Consider the following 11,124-nt stretch of genomic DNA (forward strand, 5'->3'; position numbering starts at 1 on the left):
CACAGACTACCGAACCAGCTATCACATCACCAAGTGGCAGCGACACCCACTCACTGCAGTTGACAACCACACATCCTGCAGTGGACAACCCAATCCGTCACACCAGTGACCAAGTCCCTAAGATACCAGAAAGTGCTGTTTTGGTAGTGTGTCTCTGCACTGAGTCACCCGAGACCGACCCTAACTGCTTATCGATCACCACACAAGCCCCAACACCAAAACTCCTGGGGAATCTGATCGAAAAGGGGGTAGCACGAAAATTCTATCTCGCCATCACTGTGGAACATGAGGTGAGACTCGAAGCCCTGGTAGACACTGGAGCAGACCTCACTTTGATATCAGCTGAACTTTTTGAAAGACTCAAATTTGAAGCTAAGAGACAAAATCGAACTCTAAAACCTCAGAATTGCGTGCTAAATGTCCAGTCATACAGCCAAAATGACATCCGGCTTGGACAGGTAGCTCCCATTCACCTAACGATTGGTCCCATGAGCCTGGTACACCCTGTGTACATCTCACCAATGGACACATATCCCCTCCTCATCGGCAAAGATCTGCTAGACCGCTTCGAGCCACTGCTGGACTTCAGACAGCTGAAGATGTGGGCTCAAGTGCGAGAACCTCTCCCCCTTCAGCCACCCCGAACACCTGAACCAGACTGTCAGGTCACAGAGGTCACGGGAACTCTCGCAGCCAGCCACAGTGACACAGCATCAGCACCAGAGCGAGATTCAAGTTCGCTACTCTGCACATTTCAGCTCACCCAAGACTTTGATTCCTTCTGCCCCAAGGTCACAGCTGACCTGCACTTGAACGGTGTAACTACCACTGACATCATACTTGCACTATGGGCAGACAACTCAGCCATCAGTCTCTCACTATACAATGCTCTCATTGAAGACACACCGGACCTTCCATCTGCCAGCAAGTGCACCTGTTTTCCTTTGAACTCATGCCCATCAACAATGGTGACTGCCAAAAGGATCTGCGCTTTGAACTTGAAGTGGAACTACCGACGTCTGACCCACTACTTCCTGGTCCTTCCAGAACTTCCCCATGATGTCTACATTGGAGCAGACATTCTGATTCGCCTCAACGCTCATGTAGACATTATTAATGAGGTTGTGTGGGCCCCACTGACTTTACAGCCTCCTGTGATTCCAACCAACACTGCGAACCTCTGGTCAGGCCAGACCATTCCAGAGGTCTGCACCTTGGTCAACAAACAGGAATCTGTAGTACCAGCCTACACCAAAGGGGTCGCTGTTCGGCTCAACATGCGCTGTGGTCAATCCCTAAACCACACGCTGGGTTTCTTTCAACCTTCACCCGAATGCGTTGAACTTGGACCCACGCTGGAAGCCATGCCCCTCACTGAAGTGTCATCCCGTGCTGTTTACATCCTCTTCAACAACTGCATGGCAATGGACATCACAATTCCAAAAGCCTACCGGGCAGGATGGCTAGTGAGCCACGACTTTCATGACTTTGAACTCACATTACCAATCATTGGGCCCATCCCAGCTTCAATGATACCCGAAGGGTACACAGACAACACAGTGTTCACAACCCCCTTCAAGATCATCTCCATAACTTCAGTCATGCCAGTGGACAAAGACCAGGTATGCAGAACAGAACTGACAAAGGACCAACACCTTGCAGTATACACAGTCTCCAAACAGCCTACCTGCGAGATTGATGACACTGCCGCACCTCTGCCTGCCAACACGACAGACGACACACCGACAGAGGAGCCGTATCCAGGGTTTGAGTCTCAAGTTCAGCAAATTCTAAAAGACGCTGATGCAATTAATAATGATGCAGATCGACAAGAACTCAGACGAGTCCTTTACAAGTTCAAAGCATCATTTGCCAAAGACTCTTTAGATTGTGGTCTCACCAATCTCCACACCGTGCGCATCCCAATGCACCCTAATGCTCCTCCCACTTTTGTCAGGCAGTACAAGATCCCCATCGCGTCACACGAACCGGTGCAAGAGATCATCGAATCCATGCTTGAAAAAGGTGTCATCCGTCCATGCAACAGCACCTATTCTGCCCCCATCTGGCCCGTCCTCAAACCAAACGGCAAGTGGCGACCCACCATTGACTACAGGAAACTGAACCAACAGGTGCCACTGTCACGATGGCCCATGACTCAGCTGGAGCAGGAAATACCCAGAATCAGAGGAGCCACCATCTTCTCTACACTCGATGTGGCCTCACTGGTGCATCCAGAAGATCAGCACAAGCTAGCTTTCACGTTCGGCAACAGACAATTCACTTTCAACAGGTGTCCGTTCGGCTGTGCCAACTCACCTGCTGAGTTCAACATTTTCCTGAACAAAGCATGCCCAGATGCCAGAACAAGAGGCAATCTTATCTAAGTAGACGATATTCTCATGAAAAGCACAACAGTGGCTGACCACATGAAAGAAATAGACTATGTTTTGAACCAACTGTCCACTGCCGGCGCCAAGATCGCCCTCCACAAAGGACAGTGGTGCCAAACCAAGGTCAACTATGTGGGCCTACTCATAGGATCACAGGGCATCGAACCACAGTCCAGCCGTATTCAAGCCATTCAAAACATCAAGCCACCCTATGCACCGCTCCGTGCCTGGCCTACCCGGACCCACAAAAAGAGTTCTACTTAGAAGCTGGATTCTCCAGCCACTGTCTCAGTGCTGGCCTGTACCAACGGCATGACCAAGACAAAAGAGTAATCGCATATGCCAGCAAGACACTTCTTCCACCCGAGAGTAAATTCTCAGACTGTGAAAAAGCTCTGCTCTATACTGTATGGGCCATCCAGAGATTCTCCAACTACATTGGAGCCCAAAAGGTTATCATAGAGACTTGCCACCAGCCTGTCATGTTTCTCAACAGCCAGCGTATCCGAGATGCGTGGTCACCAATTCACGCATAGCCACGTGGTTAATGGCCCTCCAGGGGCGCAATGTTGAGGCACGATATGCTCAGAATCACAAGTCGATGCAAGGCAACGGCCTGGCTGCCTGCCAGAACTGCTCTGATAACACACCAGCTGCAACGGTGGATGTGGAAGAACCCCAACAACAACAACTAACCTGTCACAGGTACTTTGAAGAAAATGCGTGCCAAGGTATGCCCACAGCCTATGTCGATGGATGTTCCTACAACCAAGAGGGCATTCGTCAAGCAGGAGCAGGTGTATTATGGGTAAATGACCTGCCGTGCCCACCACAACACTTCAAGCTGGGCCCGCAGTCATCACAGTATGCGGAGGTTGCAGCCATTCTCATAACTCTGCAAATCGCATCGACCCATAACATCAGAGAACTCCTGATCTGCACAGACTCCAACTACGCCAGACTCAGTTTCACATGCCACCTTCCAAACTGGAAACAAAATGGCTTTAAATCTTCGAACGGCAAGCCTATCAAACACCAACACCTGTTCCAAGAATGTGATGACATCACAAGAAATCACAACATGATTGTCTACTGGAAGAAGGTGAAAGGACACTCAAGGCAACCAGGCCTTGACAAAGACTTGAATGACCAAACCAATGCACTTGCCAAGACTGACGCACTGCACGGTACTCTATGGTCACCTCCAACCCTCCCACCCACCTTGAACGTTGCAGTGATAACCCATAGCAAACGAACTTTTCCTGCAACAGTGCCACCATCACAGCCTCTAATGCTGGCTCCGCAGATTTCAAACAATGACATAGCGGACATGCAAGCCTCTGACACATCCATACAGAATTTCCTGAACCACCTCTCAGACCCCGCCAACCACCCTCTAGCGCCGTCTGACCTCACTGATGACCCGTGCCTCAGCCGACTGCATGACATAAAGCACATGCTGCATGTGATACACAACATTTTGTGGTATGCACCTGATGACATCACAGCGCCAAGGCTTGTGGTTCCACAGTGCCTAAGGGGGGTCATGCTAAGTTATGCCCACGACACACCATATGCCGGACACCACGGCGCCAGAGCCACTTATGAGACACTGAAGCAAGTGGCATACTGGCCCCGCATGCAGGAACACGTGACAGAATATGTCAGAGAATGCCTGGTTTGCTGCCAGTTTCAACCGGCAAACCCAAACCACAGAGCTCCACTGCAACGCAGGAGAGTCACATTCCCATGGTCAGACCTCCAAATCGACTGGGTAGGACCTCTGCCCAGGTCAACGAGGGGCAACAAATACTTCCTCACAGTCGTGTGCCAGTTCACAAAGTGGGTAGAGTGTCTTCCAGCACCCAACGACACTGCCCAGACCACGGCATTCCTCCTGATGAACCACATCTTCTCCAGGTTCGGACTGCCCCTGAGAGTCAACTCAGACAGAGGCACTCACTTTACGGCCGAGATTATGCAACAGATCTGGAGACTCCTGGGGGTCCAAGTTCAACTACACGTCAGTCATCATCCAATCTCATCTGGCCAAGTGGAACGATCGAATCGAACTGTGGTCAGTATGTTGAAAAAGTACGTGTCTGCCAATCAGAAGGACTGGGATGTAAAACTCCCGCTGGTGCTAATGGCTCTCAGAGCCACCCCGCAGGACTCGACTCGCGTGTCTCCCTTCGAACTAATGACTGGGCGGCAGATGACACTGCCACTGCATCTGCTGTATCAGCCAGGAGACTCCAGCCTCGTCACAGCCTGCACCACTCACCAGTACCTCGACGAGCTACACCGGCACCTGAAAGCAACATTTGCTTTTGCCCAACAACAGCTTCAAAAGAGTGCCGAAGGACAGAAAGCATACAATGATCAGAAAGCGTTGCACCAAGAACTGGATGTGGGCGACAGGGTCTGGTATTATAGCTTCACTCAGCCACCCCGCACGGCCTCCCATCGGCTGTCAAAGAAATTACTTCCCCACTGGACGGGACCCCATGAGATCGTTGACAAACTCTCCCGGTGGCATACCGGATCCAACTAAGCCGGAGACAGAAAGAGCCGGTTTTCAAATGGGTCCACCGTAATCAAATAAAACGACATGCTGCTGACACGGAAAGGCGGGGAGGGGCCAATGCAAACTAACCTGATACCCTTAAGCCTTGTACAGACCGTGCTTGCTTCCGCCATCACCACGACAACTGACCCGTTACAACTACACCTTGCCTACTCTCTGGGTAGCACCATCCCACTCTACGTCGACCCCGAGCAGAGGGAAGTGGGTTTTCTCCTGAACCTACCCATCATAGAGTCAAGCCAAATCTACCGGCTCAAGGACATCGTCAATATCGGGTTTTTGGAAAAGTAACACGCACATCCACACCCCAGACGGGGTGGCCTACCACGACAGCGACCCACGGCTGTACCTGGCCTCAAATCTGCACATGTGCACGTTGACCAAAGACATTCACTACCTCTGCCCCAGTAAACCCTTCCTCAGAGACAACACTGACGGAATCTGCGGGCTGCAACACCTTGGCAGCGATACCCGCTGCCCTGCCGATGCCAAGCCTCGCACTCAAGTCACCGAGACACAAGCAGAGATCGTAGGCGACAGGTGGCTCGTTAACACTCCTGTGCGCACAGCTACACTCACCTACGACCAGCATGACACTGCCACCCATCTCACCAGAGCATGTGGATTCAAGTCCCGATAGGTGCCATCCTCCACCTCAATGACCTGGCACTATACCATCTCCCAGGCGAAGAGTACGAATCAGAACTGGAAATCCCATCTTTTTTCCAGAATCAAAACCTCACCCTAGATCCAGAACTGGAACTGTGGATCGAAAGGGGGGGCTCCCAGTTAATTGACATTGCTCCTATCGACACAGCCCTCCAAGCCTTGTCTCGAAAGCCCATCTTGACCACCTCACCTGTTGTCCGAGCCTGGACCTGCCATCCGCCATTGTGATGATTGTCGTCCGATGATGTCTCCAACAGGGACTTCATCTGACGAAAAGGCGGACTGTAGAGTATGAGGGATAATCATTAACTCATCGATTCTGAATTCAAAGAACCCCTTTGTAAGATCACTGAAATGGCGCCCGCTAGTCTGTGGAGTAAAATGCGCTATTGACAAACCCCCTTTTCCATGTGAATCAAATCTACACTCCAAATCCTCGGGCTGTACCATGTGAGCCAGGCACATGAAAAAGTTGACAAAAAGTTGTGTCTTTCATGTAAAACCCAGAAATTTTTATTTTTAAGTAAATATGTTCAATCCCGTATGTTTGTGTATGTCTGCTGTTAGATCAAACTAGTAAGACTGTTTAGTTGTGTAGTAAAACTCTGAGGATATATATATATATATATATATATATATATATAGAGAGAGAGAGAGAGAGAGAGAGAGAGAGAGATAAAAATAAAGGGACATTAAATTGTATTCTGCTATGTTTTTACTGCCTTTTGAGTGAGTCAAAGCAAAGTCTCATTGGGTCACTTCTCCCAAAGGAGGTGTGACCTCCCTACTTTAAAAGTCAGATCCAGCATTGACTCTCTCTCTCTTTTGCTGCCCCCACTTCACCTCTTACCTCTTCCCCTTGGACTTCTTCTGGATCTCTTCAAGCCATCTTACACTTCTGCACTCTTCCCCCGTTCTTCTGGACCCCTTCGGAACAACATTTCAACTCTCTCTCTTCCCCTCCCTCGGACTCCCCTGAACGCTCTGCAACCCTCCGGAACACCGTCGACTCTTCAACAGTTACCCTCTAAGACGTTTTGAACTCCCCACGCGAGACCCACGCTTGGGGAAACACCAAGAGAAATCCTCCATCTCACTGACGCCACGAGGACACGATAAACACGCAGTCTTGTTCAGCGACACAAAGGTCCATTGTGCAAGTATTATTCCATTGAAATTCAAATGCATCACAGTGTGTAATTTCCGTGCTGGCTCCAAAGGGTTAATTGTTGAAATAAGTTTGCCGTACCTCTAATAATTCTTTACTTTCCCTTACTGTGTTTACTCTGTTTATTTTATGTTTATTATATGTTAAATGTTTGTTTAAGTGTAGTGATATATCCTAGTTCTTTGTATTAAACCCAATTATACGCTTAGTTGTCTGTGTTTGTTGGTCATAAAACAAAGCCTCTTTAATGTGCGATCTAAAGCTACGAGCTGATATTATCAAAGTAAGTTAACGTGCTTTGATGAGTAAGCTTATAACTAAGAATAAACCTTCAAGAGAATTGATCAGGAGTATTTAGCAAAGCGGTTCGCTGGACAAACTGACTGATTGCGGTAGCCTACGGGTCAATTCCATTAAGGTGTTATTAAAATTAATATAGCCAGTCTGCATATAATGTATATTCCTAATTAATTATAATTCGTTGTGTTTAATTATCTATATATATTTGAAGCAGACTCTTGGACTATATAAGCCCTTTTTGGGGCGTTTTTGTATGTATTGTTATCTGGTTCAAACTGTATGATTAATCATTGATTACGATCATTTAAAATTAATTGTACATTCCCCAAAGCTGACCTGGATACTCTACACTTCATTCAGCTGCTCTTCATCTTACTGTGTGTTATTTTTAATTGTTGGTGTATGTAAACAATTATAAAATTCAGTTTTATAATGTTGTGGTGAGCTTGTTTATTCTCTTCCGATTTCAAATATGTTTCAGTTATGGCTGAATTTGAGGGATGTGCATGATGTTAGCCAATCAGAACAGTGGGCATTTATATTTAACTTTAAAGAAGAAGCTTCGGCCAAACCCAAGTGTTTGAGACAGAGAGACATAGACAGGGTGGAAAATTATAATTTATTACTAAACTATGAATGTTTTGGTGTACAATACGATACGAGCACCCACAAATGTTTCTCTGAAACTTATTCAAGGATTTGGAATAAATGTCTTTTAAATCATAAATGCCACAAAAGTGTCTGACATTGGCAACACAAAGCAGAGATCTAAGTAAATTAAACAACAGCACTGCATTTAGTTTCTTTGATTGTTAAGAAAAACTAATATGAAATATAATATCACTTTTGTTTAGCACTTTTCACAATACTCTTTATAGAAAATCATGGCTTGTTGTTTGAAAGCCTCCTGTAAACAAGCTGAAGTGACTATAGCAAGGAAAAAACTCCTTTCAATGTTCTTTAGTGGTGGAGAAAAAAACTGGGGAAATGTATTTTTACCGGCTTATAACGTGTGTACAAGTGTTGTTCTCAAAGCTGTATACCTTTCGAAGTCAAAAGCAGATAATTATGAGTCTCACGTAATCCTGGGTTTATTACGTTGTCGGTTTTTTGAATAAGCTGTTTTTTGATAGTTGTGACTCATAACTTAAGAGCATCTTGCTGTGAATGTCACGCACAGTGTCAGCTGGGAGAGGCGGCTGTTAAACTTACTCCTGCGGTTTCTGCCTCACAAATCCACCGATATGTACGGTGATGTCACCGTAAATTAACAATATGTTTAATGTACTTTCAGGAGCCCCCCCTAACCATTACCCTAACCCAAAACCTAACTCTAACCCCTAATCCTAACCCTAATCCTACCCTTATTCCTAAACCTACCTGTACCTCACCCTCAGTAGCAGCAAATGTGGGAAATTTGCAGAACAACATGTAGTTACACAGTAAATACATAGTCTTGTGTGTATTTCATGTTTTTACATAGTAGTTAAGGCCACATAATATAAAGTGTGACCAATTATCTTTTAAAGTTGAGATCTACACAATCCATTTTAATTGTTTTAAGTGTTTTTAACACCTGTTCTGTATTTACAGTCAGATTATTTCAAACACGCAGCACTGACACAGCACAGATGTGGTAAAAAACCACTCAACCAAAACACGAGGCGCTGTTCTTAAAGTTTGCTTTTAAAGTTACTGTCTGTACGTTTGTCATATATAATGTAAACTCAATTTAAATACTGCAAATAATGCATACAAAATGCATATATTTAAAGGGGCCATGTTAATTGTGAAATATTTTAACTTCAAACACTTTAAATATTGATGAATTTAACAAATATAGTAGGCTCCTACAGTATCTATGTAAGGGTTCAAGCAGTTCTGGCTTGTGCTGCTATATCTTTTCTAACTATCTGAATTGTGGGGTGCGTTCCTGTTTCCTTCAAAGACTTTACCCTCCATTGTGAGTGCTTTGAAGGGCTAAAAGTTGTGGGGCTCTGTGGGGAAGTTCTGTTTGGAACGACGCTACAGCTTGCTACCATTATTATTCTTCCATCAAAAAGCCCCGCTGAGGCATCATTTAAGCCTTTTCAAAGTGTCCAAAAATCTCCTAGACTACATTACATTGACAGAATATTTAAATGAGCTACAAGTCTGTTTTGGATTATTCGTAATTTAAAACTTAACTGTCAAAATTTACACACAAGCCATTTAAAGGTGCTGTAAGCGGTTTTAGCATTCTGAAGCTTTCACAGGACTGAGCCGTTGAAATGGTCACGCCCCTCATTCCAAAACCCCACCCTCCAAAAATAATTTTGCAACCAAAACGAGCAAAAGTGCACAATTTTTCATTCCTGTGGCTGTCAAACTGAAAAATTTGAAATCATAGCCTCAATGATCCGCTTCAAATAAAACAAATGATTGCAAAATGATTGACAGGTGAAAAGCGCTAAATCTGAAAAAGTGTTAAATCTGTAAAAAAAAATTAAAAAAAACTATTTTAAACTTTCAGACAAGGTTTTGTCAGACCAACATTATAGTTTGTCTCAACAAACTTTAGTACCTGGTTTAATCAGTACTTTTGAACCACACAAAGTAAAATATTTTCTTATTCCCAACCACCTAGCCAAGTTATGTTTTGTAATGTAGGGCAAACATGCAGTAGTAGCAACAATTATAATAAACATTTTTGTTTTACAGCACTTTTATACAAAGAATCCAGCTTAACCTTAAAAAGCCTAACATATTAAATAATAGTCAGAAAAATACATGATTTAAGTTTAAATCACATGTTGCTTGAATTCATTAAATACTCATTTTGAAATATCATTAAAAAATATAAACGTGATTGTTAATTTTACATTATCAAAATCAGCAAAGATTTCACATAAAAAAAAATGAGTACATTAAAATATGAAGGTAGCTATTTTGAAAATTATTTTACAAGATGTTCTACTCCCAGAAGAGCATGGAAACTTTAACCAGTTGGCATTATAAGATTAAAGAGTTGCTCAAAATGATTTAATTAGCAACAGGAAGGCAAAAGAGTCCTATAAGAGGGCTGGGGTCATTGTCATAGTGGCCAACCTGCTCTACCACCTGAGCCACAGCCGCCCAGTAGACTGTATATATATATTTAAATATTACCACTTCCCTGAATGGGGAAGGGAGGGTCTCCTCTCCTGTCGGGTGTCCCCGGCGTCAAGGCCAAGTTCTGCAGTCGAAATCTGGGTTCAGTGAATCAAATCCAGTGAATAAACCTCCCAGCCCTTTAAGTTATCACGGGAACAATTAGAAGTTGGTCGCTCCTATACAGTGTATCCCCATCCCTACAATAGTTTATATTTCCCCCCTTCCACTAACTGTCTCGGAGCTTCTCCGCCAGCAGCCTTACACAGCTGCCAATGGCACCCACCCTACCTGTGAGCGCCTTTCCCGCTGGTACTACACGTCTATTAAAACCCAAACCACCACACCATTTGTGAGTGAGGTGACATCATACTCCACCTACATCACACTTATCTGCTGTCCTCATGCCCCACCCCGGTCAAGCGGGGATTCACACAGGGAAGTCCATTATATTATCCCCCCTCTTAGGTTAGACTCGTCCTGAGTCAATCCCGAATCCGCACCACCAACTGGCGGTCTCGAACAGGCTGATCCCTTCGTGGAGCCGGAGTAGCATCAGAAACTTTCCCAGAACTCGAAGGTACCATTAAATCGGTTAGCTGCTATACCGACGAAGACTTGCCTTGTTCCACTAAAGTAGGTTCCCCTGGATTCTCAAGTCTCTATTCACTCCTGAAACTCAAAGGACTTGCATAAATCGGTCTGATCCCCAGTTCTCCCAGCACCTCATTCTGTTTCCACTCCACACATCCGCAATCAGTTATCATATTCCAAAAACGCAGGCAAGCGGGAAAGAGCATCCACATTCCCATGATGCTCACCAGGCAGTTGGACGATTTTATATTGGAAACTGGCCAGCTGTTCCAGCCAGTTAGCTA

Source organism: Xyrauchen texanus, chromosome 40 (genome assembly GCF_025860055.1).
Source record: "Xyrauchen texanus isolate HMW12.3.18 chromosome 40, RBS_HiC_50CHRs, whole genome shotgun sequence".
NCBI classification, from domain to species: domain Eukaryota; kingdom Metazoa; phylum Chordata; class Actinopteri; order Cypriniformes; family Catostomidae; genus Xyrauchen; species Xyrauchen texanus.